General features: G+C 33.0%; 1 protein-coding gene across 6 annotated transcripts in view; it reads left to right on the top strand.

Annotated features, from left to right (window-relative positions):
• ERBB4 (erb-b2 receptor tyrosine kinase 4) overlaps positions 1-19,218 on the top strand; it is a 1,134,420-nt gene that overhangs the window by 79,087 nt on the left and 1,036,115 nt on the right. The gene's annotated exons all lie outside the window — the stretch shown is intronic.

Below are 19,218 nucleotides of genomic sequence, written 5' to 3'. Positions count from 1 at the left end.
TGAGCCCAATTAAAAAAATATATATATATATATATAATGTTTTAACACCAAAGATTTTCACCATGACTTCCCTTAGCTGACTTACATTTGTATATAATGTAGAAAGTGAAAAGATCTACCTGGAAGTGAGACTATGAAATATTCTGTGTAAATTAGCATCATTCAAGGAAAGTTACTCGAAGAACATGAACTAATGGTATCTTTATATGTGAAGATAAAGGAATTCTGATATATGGTCCTAAACTTCATCCTGCATAAATTTACCTTTCAAATATATGATTATGCTTAAAACACCTTAATGTTTTTGTTATAGAAAAAAGCAGATCTGTGGGTAAAATATGGAGACGGTGGTAAGTGACTAACTAGAAAAATGAATATAACTCATTACTCCTTCAGAGCCATTTAAATTCTGATAATATGCCTATGCCATACAACATCTAAAAATGAACAGTGTATATTCTAAGACACCCATGAAAAGTATTCTTTTTTTTCTACTTCACTCACCTGTTAAGTAAACTGGGAAGCTTTGCATCACACTTGGCTTTTCGTGTTTCCCTCCCCTCCACGTTTTAATAATCCAGTTTTTATAATTTTTCTCTTCTGCTCAGTTGTTTTTCTCTCTTATTTTCTACTATCTTATTATTTTACTCTTTGCAGTTTCTATCAGGAAATGTTATAATAGTCCATTATCTCCAAATTTGTCCCTCCAGCCTCTGCCCTATAAGTCTATCTTTCACTACATTTGGGTGACTTTCCCAATGCAGATCTGACTGTAGGCTCTTACACTAAAAAACTCCACTGCCTGGAGAATCAAGTCCAAACTTTTAGACACCACCTAGAAAGTCCTTTGCAGCCTGTCTGCCTTCTGCTTTTCAAAATTCATCTGCCTCTTTACCTATATCTGATTCCTTTATTATCGTCATATTGGGTTATTCTGTTTTCTTCTAACAAAAGGATGCACTTTTTCAACTGAGTACCTGCTTTGCTCTTCCTCTTGCTCCACCTCTCTTCACCAGGCTGTTTCCTATAGAATGTTATACAAATCTCAAAATCCAGTTAAAAAGACAGTACCTATCATTAGCTTTTCTTGATTCCTCACACCCAGAAATAAATGAATTTAGCAGCCTTTGAATACTACTTTCAAAACCTACTTTAGTATTACCCTTCTTTGCTGTAACCTTTCTCTCTTGTTCATACTCATTTGCTTTCTGAATGTTTCTGCTTTATCTTATATGCTTAGCTCATGACAGTATATGTGACACAGTCGGAGTCCAATATTTGATGAAATAAATTATAAAAATTTGGCTTTGGGAGCCAAGATAAGAACAACTAATTATTAGTTCCCATTACTTTATGACATAAAATAAAAGATAGTTGTTGTGAATACTTTATATGTAGTAATGTTATTACATCTGAATAGCGAAACACAATAGTATTCCTGGAGTACACTATGGAAAAATAGATTTTGCCAGTATTCTCTTCTTTAAACCATCTTCAGGATCAAAATGTTCATCACTTCAAATATTTCTGAGCAAAAAGAAAAAGTAATTCAAGGGAAAAAATGAATTTATTCAAAAAATGTTTCATGTGGGTATTAAAAATGTAAGATTTAGAGATAATTAAACCATGTTATGCCATTAGGCTAATAGGTAAGGATTTAATAGTATTAATTCTAGAGATAGCAGATAACAATCACGAAGAAAGCTATTAAAATTAAACTCACTGTCAGCATGGTATAAAGCTTGGGGTATCCATTTCTGAGAGGATAGTCTGTAAGGTCCCATATCAAGGAAGATTTAACAAATCTTGAAGTGGTCCAAAAAGAAGGAGTTGAAATGATTTAAAGGACAGTGCAGATAGTTGGGTAAAGAAAAATGAAAGCATAAGACATTCATGAGAAAAGAGTATAGATATGTGATCTGATCAGAGGACTCTAAAATGCTAAAGAATTTTGTATTATTCACATTTTATGGTTTTAAAATAAGTTATATTTGGAGCCAAAAAAATGAAGACATCATCTGTCTCTATTAATCTAAAACAGTTAATAGTTTCAGGAATTATTTATACACACATTTAAAAATATTTACTCAGTGATGGGTCATTAAAGGATGCTATGATATTTTGAGGTAACTCAACTCCTTGAAGTTGGGTAGAGTTCATTATGTAATAATGAAAATTATTACATAATCTCTGTGGGGTGCCTATACAAAGTAAATTCCATGGTGATTTGAACTTGTATAGACTTTGGGGTCATAGTTATAGAAAAACTTATGTATAATAGAATATGTAAAATATGGAGCATTTAGCTTCAGAAAAAAATACCATTATAATCACTTTTGTTCTCTGGTTAGTAGGAAAAGTAGAGTTTATATGCACTTTCTGATAACACATTGTGGAACGCACTGCCAATGATGATCTTAATTTTGTGGATATACATTTTTTCATATGTTTTGACATAAAGTGAAAAAAAATGCATTTCTCGTCCTTAAAAACCCTACAAAAAATGTATTCCTCAAGTATAAATAACTATACTTTTTTGTTATTTCAATTATGAGTTATCATTTAAAAATTCCTAGCAGAATATTTGTTTCTTAACCTTCACAGTTAATCACTTCAGTATTCTCTTTAATTTTTTTTAAGAGAAGACAACTAATGAAAGAAGCAGTGTGGTATTTATAAACAGCAGACTCAGTCTTTTTATACTTAAGAACAATCAGTTGAGAGTATAATTCTGTAATGATTAATCAGCTCTTACAGATTTCTATTTCTTCTACCTGTCACTTAATCTTGTACCCTATTTATCCCAACAGTATTTGTACTTCAAAAATATTATACATATTTAAGACATCATATTTTCTGAGACTATAATAGTTTTATTGTAGTTACTTTAAAACTAAAAGTGTATGTATATAGGTTACTCTAAATGTATATTTCATTGTCATTCTTTCTACCAATTTTATCATGTTAGAAGAATTTTTTGAAACTTTTTTTCTTTATTTTAAATATAGTTGATTTCCAATATCCTGTTAGTTTTAGGTGTACAGCACAGAGAGGCAGATATATATACCTATATATGTATATATATTTGTATAAATGTATATATATTCTTTTTCAGATTCTTTTCCTTTATAGGTTATTACAAAATATTGAATATAGTTAGTTTCTGATGTAACACAGCAGGTCCTTGTTGGTTATCAATTTTATATATAGTATATATATGTTAATCCCAACCTCCTAATTTATTCCTCCCTTCCCCCCTTTCCCCTGTTTTTTTTTTTTTTTTTTCTTTCCTATCTGTGGGTATGTTTCTGTTTTGTAAATAAGTTCATTTGTATCTTTTTTTCGATTTCATGTATAAGCTGTATCATATTTGTCTTTGGTTTACTTCACTTAGAATGATAATCTCTAGGTCCATCCATGTTGCTATAAATGGCATTATTTCATTTTTGCATGGACTGTATATTTGTGTGTGTGTGTGTATGCCACATCTTTTTTTTATCATCAGTGGACCTTTCGTAGTGGAATTGCAGGATTATATGGTAACTCTAGTTTTTTAAGAAACCTCCATACTGTTCTCCATAGTAGCTGTACCAATTTACATTCCCACTAACAGCATAGAGGGGTTCCTTTTTCTCTACACCCTCTCTAGCATTTATTATTTGTAGACATTTTGATGATGGCCATTCTGAGCAGTGCGAGGTGATACCTCATTGTAGTTTTGATTTACATTTCTCTAATAATTAGTGGTGATGAACATTTTTTTCTTGTGCCTCTTGGCCATCTCTGTGTATTCTTTGGAGAAATCCCTGTTTAGGTCTTGTGGTCTTCTACCTACTTTTTGATTTTTTTTTTTTTTTTTTGCATTGAGCTGTATGAGCTGTTAATATTTTAAAAATTAATCCCTTGTCAGGTGCATCATTTGTGAATAATTTCTACCATTCTTCAGGTTGTTTTTTGTTTTGTTTATAGTTTCCTTTACTGTGCAGAAACTTTTAAGTTTAATTATGTCCCATTTATTTTTGTTTTTATTTCCATTACTCTAGGAGATAGATCTAAAAAGATTCTGTTGCAGTTTATGTTAAAGAGCATTCTGACTGTGTTTTCCTCTAGGAGTATTATAATACCCAGTCTTACATTTAGGTCTGTAATCCATTTTGAGTTTATTTCTGTGTATGATGTTACAGAGTGTTCTAATTTAATTCTGTACTATAGCTTTCCAGTTTTCCCAGCACCACTTTTCTTTTGTCTTTTTCTAGGGCCACACACCTTCAGCATATGGAGATTCCCAGGCTAGGGGTCTAATCAGAGCTGTAGCCACCAGCCTATGCCATAGCAACAGCATGGCACGTCTGCAACCTACACCACAGCTCATGGCAACGCCGGATCCTTAACCCACTGAGCAAGGCCAGGGATCAAACTGCAATTTCATGGTTCCTAGTTGGATTTGTTAACAACTGAGCCATGACAGGAACTCCCTCGTGCCACTATTGAAGAGACTTTTTCTCCATTATATATTCTTGCCTTCTTTTCCATAGATTAATTGGCCGTAGTTGTATGGGTTTATTTCTGGGCTTTCTCTCCTGTTCCGTTGATCTATATGTCTGTTTTTGTGTCTGCACCATACTGTTTTGATGACTGTAGGTTTGTAATACAGTCTGAAGACAGGGAGTCTGATTCCTCGTACTCTGTTTTTCTTTGAGATTGAAGTTGTATCTTGAAGTTATATTTTCTTTCATTCCAAAAGTCTGCTATAAAGAACATTAGACTTCATAAGGACAAATTTTACTAAAGAAAGTATATAGTACATTTTACTTAATGAAACACAATTTCCTCAAGAGAAAAATATTTGTGCTTATTTCTCTCTCATTCTGTTTTGCCAATTCTTCTTCAAGGGTGAAGTAAAGTTGAATTTTCAAACCAAAGAGGAAAAGCGTTTTGGGAGGGAAATTACTATATTAAAGATGCTTGACAGCAAGTATGAGGTCTGTTTATTTTCTTGCATAGTGCCCAGAGCCTAGTACAGTGTGTTGAACATAGTAAATACTCAATAAATATTTGTCAAATAAATATTATACTTTGAACAATGTATTCATTTATGCTTCTTTTATTCTTATAAGATAAAAGAGAAGCTGGTTTTCTCTATTGCTTTGCAACTAAAAATTCTAAAATTTGCATTTTTTGCCTTCTTTTTTTAATTCAGTGAAATTAAAAAAAATATTGCATTGAAATTTCACTTGAGATTTAGAATTTTCTCTTTACTATTGTTTATGTTTTATCCATAATCTTTCTTCTTCTCTCCTATTTTTGTATTGAAAACTAGCAGGGATTTAGTACACAATGAACATTTTTAATGAAGGAATTTAAAATGCCAAAATGAAACATTCACTTTCTCATTGAGTTCCTCTTGTGTACTTCACATGCTCAACAGCCATATGTGGCTAAGTATTGTTCTAGTGAGTACAGATGTAGGATATTTTCTATTTTATATGTAGTGTATATATAGATATATAAATATATTTTATATTTAATATATAATATTTTAGTTATAAATATTTATATTTAATATCATGTATATTCTATATATAATATTTTATGTATAGCGTGAACTACTACAGATAGTTCTTTGGATGTCTCAGGGCTAGAGGCTGTTGTCTTCTACAGTGATCATTAAAATGAGAGGTAGCATAGGATGAGGAGGGTTATAGAAATTTACCATGTTGAGTTTGAGATGTTTGAGTCTATCCATGTCGATAAGCAGATAGCACTTAAGTCTCTAACTTAGGGGGAAGGTCAGAGCCCAAGATACAGATTTGGAAATCATCAGGACATGGGTGACAATCAAAACCAAGAGAATGCATCTAACGAGAATCACCTAATGAGAGAATGGAAAGAAGTATAATGGGTGATTAAAACAACACTTCCAGAGAAATACAATTGAGTGTTAGAGAATAACCCCTTGAAAGTGATCATATTGTTGCAGAAATAGAAGGATGAGAAAATAGCATCATGTAAAGAAAGTTTCTTATGTTTTCATGAGTAGAAAAAGATAGTGAGGGCCTTAATGTCAAATATAGTAGCAAGGTCCATTAAGCTATGATTAAACCTCCAAATGAGGGAGGATCTAAAGCTTTTCATAGCTTGGATAAAATTTTCCTTGCTATATTAATATTATTTCTTAGTGTCTTTTTTTCTGTAATTAACTTAATTTATTGGTTGTTATTTTTCCATTTTTTAAAGTTTTATTGACATATAGTTGATTAAAAATGTGATAATTTTTGCTGTACAACAAAGTGATTCAGTTATACATATACACACATCCATTCTTCTTCAGATTCTTTTCGTATATAGATTATCACAGAATAATGAGTAGAGTTCCCTGTGCTATATAGCAGGTCCCCATTGGTCAAACATACCATATTTAATAGTGCGCATATGTCAGTCCCAAATCCCCAGCCCATTCCTCCCTACCACTTGTCCCCTTTGGTAACCGTAAGTTTGTTTTCAAAGTCTTGAGTTTTTTTTCTTTGTGCAAATGAGTTCATTTGCATCCTTTTATCAGATATGTAAGTAATATCATATGATGTTTATCTTTCACTTTCTAACTTCACTTAGTATGATAATCTGAGATCCATTCACATTACTGCAATGGCATTATTTCATCCTTTTTATGGCTGACTAGTATTCGTACCATATCTTTTTAATCTGTTGCTCTGTCAGTGGACATTTAGGTTGCTTCCATGTCTTGGCTATTGTAAATAGTGCTGCAGTGAACAGTGGGGTGCATGTATCTTTTTGAATTATAGTGTTCTTTGGATAGATTCCCAATGTTGGATTGCTGGATCATATGGTAGTTCTACATTTGTTTTTTTAAGGAATCTCCATACTGTTCTCCATAGTGGTTGCACCAATTTCATTCCCACCAACAGTGTAGAAAGGTTCCCTTTTTTCCACACTCTCTCCAGCATTTATTGTTTGTAGGCTTCTTGATGATGTCTATTCTGGCTGGTGTAGGTGTTGGCCCATAGTAATTCTGATTTGCATTTTTCTGATAATGAGCAATGTTGAGGATCTTTTCATGTGTTTTTTGGCTAGCTGTTTGTCTTTGGAGAAATGTCTGTTTAGATCTTCTGCTTATTTTTTGATTGGGTTGTTTGTTTTTTGGATATCAAACTGCATGTGTGGCTTGTATATTTTGGAGATTAATCCCTTGTTAGTCATTTCATTTGCAAATATTTTCTCCCACTCTGTTATACTGACACTTTGCATTTTGTTTTAGAATGTATACCACATACTATTCTCTCTAAAATGAGTTCTGAGATGATGGCCATTTTCTCCTGAAATGTTGTATCACATACACACACACACACAAAAAAAAAAAAAAAAGAAAAGAAAAGAAAAGAAAAAGAAATCTCAGGGAATTGTAGAACCAAAATAGATCTTAACAATAATTGAGTTCAACTGCTTCACTTGTTGACATGGAAACAGACCTAGAAGGTAAAAATGACTTACTAAGGTTATACAGTTAGTATACCCTTCCACAATACTTATTACATTGCTCATGTTTGATGAATTGACCCAGCAGCTGGTGCTGGAAGAAACATAAAATTAATAGATTGTGATTATATCTACCAGCATTTAAATTTTTTGATTAAGGAGCAATTCTCATAATAGACTCATGGGAATAATTAAGCGATCTAGAAACAGATAAAATATTATTTATTGCAGAAACAATTTTCACCTTCTTACAGGAGTTCACAAATCAAAAGTTTTCACATTCTTATACAGATTCTAACAGTGTGTGTGGTTTATGTATAAATGTTCTCCTCTGAAATATATCAATATGGGGGTGAACCTCTTGGATAATAGCTAGCTTTCGAAAATTGGCATTTTCATGCTAAGCAGTCATTGAGTCTGTCAATCTGACAGCATGTTTTAGGTTGTATGAAAGCAATATCATCTTAAATTAGTCTACCTTCTCAGTGGAAAAGAATACAAATTGTCAACTTTCTAGTGCCTCACCATAGTAAGTTATAGAAGTTAAGAAATAGCATTGTGGAGTTGTGGCTCAGCCGGTTACAAACCCAACTATTATCCATGAGGTTGAGGGTTCGATCCCTGGCCTCACTCAGTGGGTTAAGGATCTGGTGTTGCCTTGAGCTGTGGTGTAGGTCGCTGAGGTGGCTTGGATCCCACCTTGTTGTGTCTGTCGCTCTGATTTCCTGCGCCTAGCCCAGGAACTTCCATGTGCTGCAGGTGCAGCCCTGAAAAACAAACAAACAAAAAGAACCAAAGAAAGAAATACCATTGTATCTGTTGACATATAGAGGCTTTGCAATTCGTGTAACCAATGATATCGGAAGGAAGGCAGAAAGTATTTTTTTCAATGCTCTGTGTTAAAGATGTCTAAAACATTGATAAAATTAGGTTTACATATCCTAAACATGAATAAAATCCCTTAGTCCTCATTCTTGTTCCTTGAACTCTTTCTATAGTGTTTAGATATATTTCTCTAATAGCTAGATAAAAGCATTTTCAAATTTTAAAATAAAAACAACAAAAAAGCCCTGATATGGTAATCATGTGTAAATATTGAAACCATACCAAGTTTGTTATACAAAGAGATGGCAAACTACTTACCACAAATCTAACAAAAACAGAAGAAATTACACAAATATCAATTGGTGGATAGCAATGAAATAAATATCTTAAAATAAGAAACTTATTAAAAAAACACACCCACACACAACACTGAGCCTAACAAGTAGAATGTTAATCCTATGTTATCTGCTGTTAGAAATTGTCTTGCTTGCTCTTTCAATAAGTACAATTGGTAGATACAGCCATGTGTGCTTTTTTAAAACTATATCAACTAGTGGAGGCAGAAGGAATTCACATAACTTTTATCTTCTATTGAGGTTCTTTGCACATCTCTTATTGTCCCATAGACTTTAAATGGGAAATCAGTATGAGTCTTTCTTTTCAAAACAGAATTTCAGGGTTAGAGTCTATATGAGGTGGGTGTGAGGGGAAGATGCAGGAACTTGCAGCTGTAGCATTATAGCTGTTACTATAGAGTTACATAATCCTCTCACAATCGTGGAGGTAGGTATATATCATCCTTCTTTTCTAGCTGAAAATTCTTGGCGCTGATGAGATAAGTGATTTGCTCTAAGTTCCACAACTGGAAAATGTCAGAATTTGAACAGTCTTATCTCATTTGAGTCTGAGTTTGTTCCAGGAGAGTAAGTTAACAAATGTAGTAGAAAACTAAATTTTTCTATTAAAATCATGTAGTTTTGAAAACCAGGTTATGTGCTAGTTTTTATATTTTGTTGAATATAAAAAGTTGGGATTTGTCCTGATGTACTTAGATTTTAAAAATAATTTTTAACTTATCTCCATTTTAGTGTCTAGTATGTTGACATGTAGAAGGGAATTAATTGCTCAAATGTTTGTAAATTTAGAGTAAGTTTATATTCCGAGATGCATGTCAAATGTTGATTCTAAATTTCATTCATACATATTGTATATATACACACCTGTTAAAATTTATATATAAACATTTTAAGTCTTTCAAATGTGTTAAAATGATAAGATTCTAACTGGTCTCTCCAATGAAGTTTATTTTCCCAGCAGTATCTACCCATGGATTACTGTAAAGATGTACTGAGCTGTTGTTAAATTTTAGTAACTTGTAAATTGACCAGGAAAGCTACATTTATTCTCAATTGCTTGCTCATATTGACTTACATATTTGGATGTATATGGTGGTTTGTAAAACATCTGCAATTTTGAAACCAAAAATTATGGACACAAATATATTTTCTCCTTTCCTCTACAAAGATATTAAAATATTGCTCCACTTTATTTTTACCTGTTTTAAACTTTTGAGTTTAAAAGATGTTATACTTTAATCTTTACAGAAGACTCTGGCATTGTCACACGTCTTAAGTGTCTCTAAGAGGTTGGGAAGTACATGTGTGAATAAAATGAGCAAGGTCATTAACTTGCATGATTTAAAGAACCTTGGTAAGTTATTCCCTCCCATCATCCTCCCCCTTCATTCCACACATAACTTTCTTCCCTACTCATGACATCTTTCTCCACCCCTATCCATTTATTTTCTACAACAAAAAGAATGGTAGTTAACTGCCCTTGATAAATATCTGAAAAAGAGCTGGACACTCACAATCCATGCAGTGTACGAAAGAGGTGCCTCAGACAATCGTTCTCTTGTTCCATTCTATTGTGCTTCATGCTTTCTCTTGTGATGCAACCTTCATTTCAACCCATTCTCCCCTCACATGTAAATCCAACAGGCTTTGTAGATATGAATAGCTGTGCCCTGTAGCAACTAGACAGAAATGAAAGGAATGTCATGCTTATGTCTGAAGTATAGTATTTTACTGCCTTGTTGAAGTTTGGCTCTCTTTACATGTTGGAAAATATTGGGACATTACTTCAGACGCTGGAGTTAATAATTTTGGGTAAAGTTGGTGACATTTCATAAATGTGTATTCTCTACTTTTGCTTAAACTTCTTTATATAGCACAGTTTGGATTTTAAAAATAAAGCTATTGGAGACAAATTGGGTGTGTGTTAATTTTAATACTGAGTTAAAATTTATTAACTGATGAACTAATGAAAAAAAAGAGCTACTCTATTTTATTATCCATTATACTTATCACTATGTAATTTGTTTTGTACTACATCAAAAAATGTGACAATGGGTAATATTAACTGAAGATAAGGAGGCCTTTACAGAGCACTAGGCTATGTTTATATCAATTCCGTCAGTTCCATTAAGAGATATTTTACGTCATTTGACGCTATTTAATATCAGTTATTTTCCTTAACCTATAAAGGATGGGTTTGTTTGTTTTTTAAGATGTGTCATTTAGTTAAATAATTTCTGAAGATAACCATAACAGGTATATAATATACTATTTTGTAAGTGTAAAAGCATGTTACATATGGTACTATTTGGGAAACACTTTCTAGGCTATTGCTTTATGCTTCAGCTGCATGATTATAAAATGAAGAATTCATAACTTAGAACTAAAGAAGAAGGATCCATACTTTTTAAAATTAAAGAATGTAATTGTGACATTAATCTTTATTGAAAAAATTGGAAATGCTTATTTTCATTAAGTAGATATAGTTTTCTGAAGAAGTGATAATCACTGTTGAAATACATATAATTAAGTAAAAATCATTGTGTAGATGAAGTTAATGTAACTAACTTTATTCTTAAAGGTGATTAATTTTGGGTGAAGTTGGTGACTAGCTTTATTCTTAAAGGAAATAATAGCAACTATTTATGTTCTTTATCCACTTTCTCATCTAACTCCCTAAATTTTCAGGTATTCTCATTCATTCACTTCTTTTGGAGTTCCTGCTGTGGCACAATTAGAATGGATGTTAGAATCCATCTGACTGCAGCACCTTGGGTCTCTGCAGAATCATGTGTTCCATAGGTTGCAGCTGTGGTTTGGATTCAGTTCCTGGCTTGGGAGCTTCCATATGCCCTGGGTATGCCCATTTAAAAAAAAAAAAAAAAAAAAGAAAAAAGAAAAAAAAAAAGTTCTTTTATATAGCAGGTAGGGGAAAATGGGAAGAAAGAGCCAAATGGATAGTTCTGACCTAGTGAAGAAAGTGGTCAGTTAAATCTCCATCACAAGGTAAATATTCATATATTATTTGTCCCAAGATCTTTTTTAATCTTGTCTTGCTTCTTTCTCCTTAGCTAACCCCCTGAATTAGCACTGTAACTGAGTCACTACCAACTAAGTTCTTTTAGGCAGTGAATCAAATGCTTCAAAAGACATATTTGGTGTTTACTAATATACCCTAACTGTTGTTACTTCTGTTGTAAGAAATTACCACCAATTCAGTAGCTTAGAACAACAGCACAGATATATTATCGTAAAGTTCTGGAAGTCACAAGTCCACAGTGGGTTTTACTAGGCTAAAATCAAGGTTTTAATAGCATTGTATTCCTTCTTAAAGCTCTAGGAAAGAATCCATTTGGTCTTTTCCAACTTTCTGGTTGTCTGCATTTCTTGGTCTGTGGCTCTCAGCCAGCAATCTCATCACTCCTTCCTCATGTCTCCTTCTCTAACTCTGAACTTCCTGCCTTTCTCTTTCCCTTATAAGTACCCTTTTGAACACACTGGACCCACCCAGATAATACAGTATAATGTCCCATCTCATGCACCCTAATTTTATCATATCTGCAAAATCCCTTCTGCCATGTGAATTTAACGTATTCACAAATTCTGGGAATTAAGACTTGGGCATCTCTGGGAGTCGTTGTTTTGCTTACCACAAGGACTTTATATGGTTGAGCCAGACTCTCAACTCTGTTACTGCTCAGATCACTATTACAACATTCCCTTGACTTCCACTGGGTTTGAAATGAAACACTAAGTTAGCAGTTCCTGGGCTAATGTCATGATCACGTCTGAAGTGTATCCAAAGTAACTTGTAACCAGGAATAAGTTAAGTGCCAATTGTTTTTAAATGACTGACTTCTTTTTAAATAAAGTATAGGCAGGGTTATTCCCATAACTTATTCTCATTCTGCTAATGATTTCTTGAGTGGGAAAGAGGTAGATGTTATAATACACTTACAACCCCCCCCCCCCACATATCCCAAATCTACAGTAAATATCTCTTATGGGTATATTATAAACTAATGGCTATAATTATGAATTACTGTAATTACAAAGTTTGTGACAGTGGGTGTTGTTTATCCAGTCTGTATACTTGTATGAGAATATTTTATACCTGGGAGTGTGATTTTTTTGTGTTAGTTATGGATCAGTGGACGGAATTTGATACCTTTCACTCTCGAGGGCCAAAAGCTAATGCACTGTGAATAGGGCAAAAGTTAATGCACTGTGAATACAGTCTCCAGAAAAGCCCAGGTAAATAACAATAATTAGGCAGATAATGCAAAGTTTGATAATTAAAAGAACAGCAATAATAAACAGTAGTGTAAAATATATTACAACCAGTTCAGGAAATAAATGGTAGCAGGTATAACTCGAAGTGATATTTATCAGTATTATCTCATTAGGGAAAGCTATATATATATAATTAAGTATAGCCTTAATTCTAACAAAAATGCACATATCATTTAATTACATTTTTCTTTCAGTAAATTTTATTTATTATAGAAGTTGTATTTTTCATCATATATTATCAAAATCACCTTGCATCTGATATATTTTGTACCTCTTCCCACCATAAAAATTTCAGAAGTCATCTGGTATTTATCATTGGCAATAAAATAATTCTGCTAATGACATATTAGGTGATTAATGCGTATCTGATTTCATAAACTGGAAGTACATTTCTAAGCTACAACAAATTGGTGAGTAGGTATCTTTCAAGGTAATAATGGTGATGCTCTGTGCGATTCAGTAACAAACAAGAAATACGCACTAGGAAGAGAAAACTGAACATTTTAATGAGTTAGAGAAAAACATGAGAAGCTACACTTTAAGAAGAAAAGCATACACACAAACTCAGCAGTTAGACTGAATAGAAATATGAAGAGATAAATGACTTCATATGCATTCAACAGACAGAAAAGTTTGAGGCAATGAGGCTAAACAAGAAAGAGGAAAAGTGAATGAAACCTCCGTGACCACATGCTACAAACTCAGAAGAAGAATCTGGGAGTATAAGAGGATGAAGCTATGAAACCTTGAACAAAGAGCTTAATAGCAATTAAAATGAAGAGAAAATTCTGGGATGGATAAACAAATAGCACATATTACAAAGTGAAATATGCTGGTATCATGTAAGAGATTACTTAGTCACTGCTTTCAAATAATTGGATCATAGACACAGATTTCTGAGGTTTTAAGCTCATTAGTTTGGCTCCCTGGTTTCTCCTAGGATGCAGTATAGAATCTCCATGCCTGGTGTTTATGTACAAACAGAAGCTGCTTTTTCTTTCTTTCATTATTTCTTTTTTAAGTGAAAGTTGATACCTTTTATATGTTACAGAGAAGAGGCAGAAAAAGCCACACTCCCACTATGGTACAATGCACTGAGGATCAACTGAGGGAGGATTATACACATGGCTGGAAACAGTTTATTCATCTGTTCTTTTGCTTTGTAAATAACAAATGGTGGTATTCTGTAACATCTTGTGTGATTAGCAAATGTGAGGTCAAAATGAATCTTTTAACAGTTGTTTAGAAATAGTTTGATTTTCCTTAATTAGATTGGCATTTATTTGGAATTCATTCTAATAGTAAATTTGCAAGCATATCTCTTCTAGTCGTCTCCCTTAGAAATTAACAGTTGAGTACACAAAACAAGAAGAACAAAGATTTAGACTTGAATGATTAAAAGCATTATAATTTTTTTTTTTTACATGCAAGTATTCCTTAAAACTGTGCCTGAAAACTGGAATATCATGATAATATTAGAGATCATGGTAAAGGGACTATATTTTAACTGAACTTTCTTTCTCATGATAGAATCTTTTGAATAATTCAGTTACCGGTACTACTTAAACTACTAGATTTGTCTGAAACAAGACAGCTTAACATCAGATTCTATGTGATATTGAATTCTACTTCATGATGAATTACATTGTGATTCTATTTAATTTCATTCAATTCAGTAATCATTTCTGAAGCACTTTTTCCTATGAAAGATCTCGAATTAGCATATGAAAATACAGAACACACAGTGTAAAGCTTTTGACATTTTGAAAAGCAGTGTGAAAGAAATAAATATTTGCACAAATATTTAGCATTAATATTACAAAATAGGAGTTCCCGTCGTGGCACAGTGGTTAACGAATCCGACTAGGAGCAATGAGGCTGTGGGTTCAATCCCTGCCCTGGCTCAGTGGGTTAACGATCCGGCATTGCCGTGAGCTGTGGTGTAGGTTGCAGACGCGGCTCGGATCCTGCGTTGCTGTGGCTCTGGCGTAGGCTGGCAGCTACAGCTCCGATTAGACCCCTAGCCTGGGAAACTCCATATGCCGTGGGAGTGGCCCAAGAAATGGCAAAAAGACAAAAAAACAAAACAAAAAAAACAAAATGAACACACGTGTGGGGGGGGTGTATATGAAAGACATGAGGGGTCTTTTGTGAAAAGTTAAATTTTTAATTATGTAAGTGACATAAAATTAGCCTTTACTTGTATTGACCATTGCTGGAATGTTTAGTAAAATATTCATAGAGGTTTTTTTTGTTTGTTTGTTTTTGCTACTTTTATAACTCTTAAACTTCTATCAGAGTGCTTATTTATTCCTTCTTTAAAAGTTGGATTAAATGCACACAGATGAAAGACAAAATGCCCAGAATAACCACTAATTTACTTTTAAGGAAATTAAAAAATGATGATGTTTATGGTGTAAAGAATAGTGATAAAAGATAGGAGAGCACACTGAAAATATTTTTTGGGAAATATAATTATTAGTCTTAATTAGCTTAATGAGTCACAGTTGTTTATAAGGAGAAAGAACAGATCTTTGGAGGAGAAATTAGAGGAATTAGCTAGAAACTTTAGGTGGAATGTATTATTTCAAACTTCTGAAAAAGTTAAAACCAATTAATTTTCTTTCTTTTGTCTTTACTTCCTTTCCTGATAAAATAACTAAGACATTGCCTCCTATTAGCTCCAATATCACTTTTCAATGTATTAGATATGCATGCATTAGACTTACTATTTATCACTTCCATTCAATATTTGCACATCAGGTTCACCTAATTTTAAATCATAATTACTACAGTAGTAAAATTACCAGATTTTAGAAAAACCAGTAAGTTCATGGAGCCTAAATCTGCTGAACTTATTTTTTTCTTTAAAATGAGGGATAAGCTAGGTTTTCAACTGCACTGTTTACTTAGGACATCTCCTAGAGAAGTTAGAGATGGTGTTGTGATTATATATTGTTAATTATGGCTCACATGAATTCTCTCTGATTTACCTTTGAATTTTATTTGTGTTGCAAGCTCGTTATCATATTTTCCAAGGTGCCTTGACTACTTTTCTGATAGCATCATATTCTAGTACATCTCACCACTTCCAACTTACTAAGCTATTATGCTAGCTTTCTCTTTGATCTTTCAAATGTGAAATAAACTGCTTCATTATAAATCACAGGGCTTTTATGCTTGCATTTAAAAAATTCTTGAACACTCTTTCTTCAGGTCTTGCAATGGCTACCTTAATCTCATTAGAATAAACACTCATGTCGCTTCCTCGAGAAGGCCTTTTCCCAATTGTTCTTGTTAAAGTATATATATTTTTCTCATTCCCGCCAGAAGCTGTATCACATTATTCTGTTTTCTTCACAGGGTACGTAATGTGTAAGGTTTATACCTTCAGAAATAATGCATTTTAATAGTGAAGAACAGTTTTAAATTAAAGGACTGAAGCTACAGCAGCCAAGTTTTGTACCTCAGTGATCTAAAGGGTGAAGGGTAAATCTTAGAATTTGTGAATTCATAACTTATAAATGCCTTATAAATGCTAGGTTTGGGGATGACACATCTTATCTTGATCATAACTGAATATATGTATTAATGGGAGTTCTCAAAAGTGATAAAGCAGTTTGAATTAATGGAAAAATGTGGAAACTAGAGCTAGAAACACATTTTATAGCAAATTTAGAAGTGAGGCGTATTTAGTTTTGAACGTGGATGACTGAGAATTAAAGGCATAGTTATAGCGTCATCACCACTAGCAGGGTAACTTTGAGGCAGTCTTTTTTACCTGTTCCAGCTTCAATTTACTCATCTGTAAAATTGAGCCTCTTATCTCAGCAAGAATTGTGTAAGGTATCTAAGGCAGACTTTGAGAAGTAGTCAAGCATGGTTTTGAAAGTATGTTCTTTAGAGCTAAAATCTAGTGCTACTTACTTTCCAGCTATATGATCCTGGGTTAGTTACTTGGTCTCTCTGAATATCAAGTAGACATCCAGCTTTTCTAACACAATTTATTGCACAGTCCAACATTTCCCAGTGACTTGAAATGCTACCGTTTATTATACATTCATTTCTCAAATATACAAAAATCTGTTTCTCGATTCTTTATTCTTCTTTGTTTTATTTATCTGTTTTGGAGCCAGTATCAGAGTTTTCAAATTTTCAAACATTAAATGGCTTTTTTTGTACCTTTGTTTTTCTGGTTTGATGATTATATAAATCCCTCAAATTTTCTCTCTATACAATTACCAAGACTCCATGAATTTATGATTTTGTTTGTAATTGCATTAAATGTACAGATTAACAGGAGGATAACTGATATGTTTATAATATTGTCATTAAAAGTTTGATGTGTCATTTATTTAGATCTTCTATTGAGTTGATAGTATAGATTTTTATGTAAGTCTTTCTCATTTTTCATTAGGTTTACTGCTGAGGATTTTATGGTTTTCCCTATATTATTATGATTTTTTTTCCTCCCTTTCTTTAGGACTGGAAACCTATTGATTTTTGTATATTATTTCTGGCAAACAGACTGAACTGTTATATTAGTTCTAATAGTTTTCCAGTTAATGTTTAGGGTCTTTCTGTGTAGATAATCATAATATCTGTAAATAATGATTTTTTCTTCATATCCAATATTTATTTATATTTATTTTGGGAGATAATTGAATTTCCTGTATTATGTATGACAGTGGGGTGTCAGCACCATGCGGGACTGTGGTGAGCATTGGTAACAATCAGTATAAAATATTTGATATACTATAGGAATTCGGTAAATGTAACTGTTCAGTATTTTTTCAGTACTGTCCATGACTTATAAAGTTACTAATTATACTAAATTCAAAAAAATCAATTTGAATAGTTTACTTTCAAATATATGCTATTTCCAGGAGCTTGACAATTGCATTCTATAAGAAAATTATTGCGTATTTCTCTCATAATTATTGTTGTTTAAATGTGCTTTAAAATGTGGAATTCCCATTATGGTGCAGTGGAAATGAATCCAGCTAGTATCCATGAGAATGCAGGTTCAGTCTCTGGCCTTGCTCAGTGTGTTGGGGATCTGGCGTTGCCGTGAACTGTGGTGTAGGTCACAGACATGGCGTGGATCCCATGTTGCTCTGGCCTAGGCTGTCAGCTGAAGCTCCAGTTCAACCCCTAGCCTGGGAATTTCCATATGCCATGGGTGGGGTGCAGATTTAAAAAATAATTAATTAATTAATTAAAAGAAATTACATTAAAAAATAAAAATGTGGCACAAGTGACTGAAACAGTTATAGCATGATTAATAACAAAGTCTTAGGTCTTAATTAAGTCTTTACTGACCTATGGTTACGCCAACCCTTTTTTTTTTAAACAGGAAAGAAGTGTTCAGTAAAAATACATAAAAGTTTAGCAAACCACTGTGTTACCATTCTCTCCTAAAGAAAATTACATGGAATGGAAGGCAGGATTTTCTGTTCTTCATATAATAGAGGTTCAGGCTGAACAATTTCTACTGGACTGCATCATTACTTATGAAATATCTACTAATAGGGAAATATTTAAATAAATTTGATATCTTACCTCAATGTAATATTATATAGCCATTAACATAGAATTTGTGAAAAACTGCACATAAGTAAAGAAAATGTGAATGATAAGTAATGCAAAAAAAGAAAACAAATGATATCTACATTATTGTGTAGTCAATGTAGATAAAGACTGGGGAAAATAAAAAACACAAAGTATACATATTATATTACATACTTGGTAATTGTTCTTTGTTTTTTGCTTTTTTAGACCTACAGCATGTGGAAATTCCCAGGCTAGGGGTTGAATCAGAGTGGCTGCTGCTGGCCTTTGCCATAGCCACAGCAACATGGGATCTGAGCCACATCTGCAACCTATACCACAGCTCATGGCAATGCCAGATTCTTAACCCACTGAGTGAGGCTAGGGATCGAACCCGTATCCTCATGGATTCTAATCACGTTTGTAACCCACTGAGCCACAACAGGAACTGCTGTACTTGCTAATTGTTAAAGATATTAAACACACACAAACACACACACAAGGCATCATCCTTTATCTTCTAGGAGCTAATAGTTAAAAGGAAATGATCAATAATATTTGTTCATCAGGTGTTTTGACAGTTGCTTTTTATATAACATCTTACAACAACCCAAAGATAATGACATTTTTCTTCTATATTTATATGTGTGAAAGCCACTGAAGATGGTTACTAACTCACCAAGTTTTATATAGCAAGCAG

Source organism: Sus scrofa, chromosome 15 (assembly GCF_054392235.1).
Source record: "Sus scrofa isolate SSC_HxYL_T2T_F1_AM1 chromosome 15, Sscrofa_HxYL_maternal_Yorkshire_Landrace_v2.0, whole genome shotgun sequence".
Taxonomy (NCBI): Eukaryota; Metazoa; Chordata; class Mammalia; order Artiodactyla; family Suidae; genus Sus; species Sus scrofa.
This window is presented reverse-complemented; position numbering and strand designations above follow the sequence as displayed.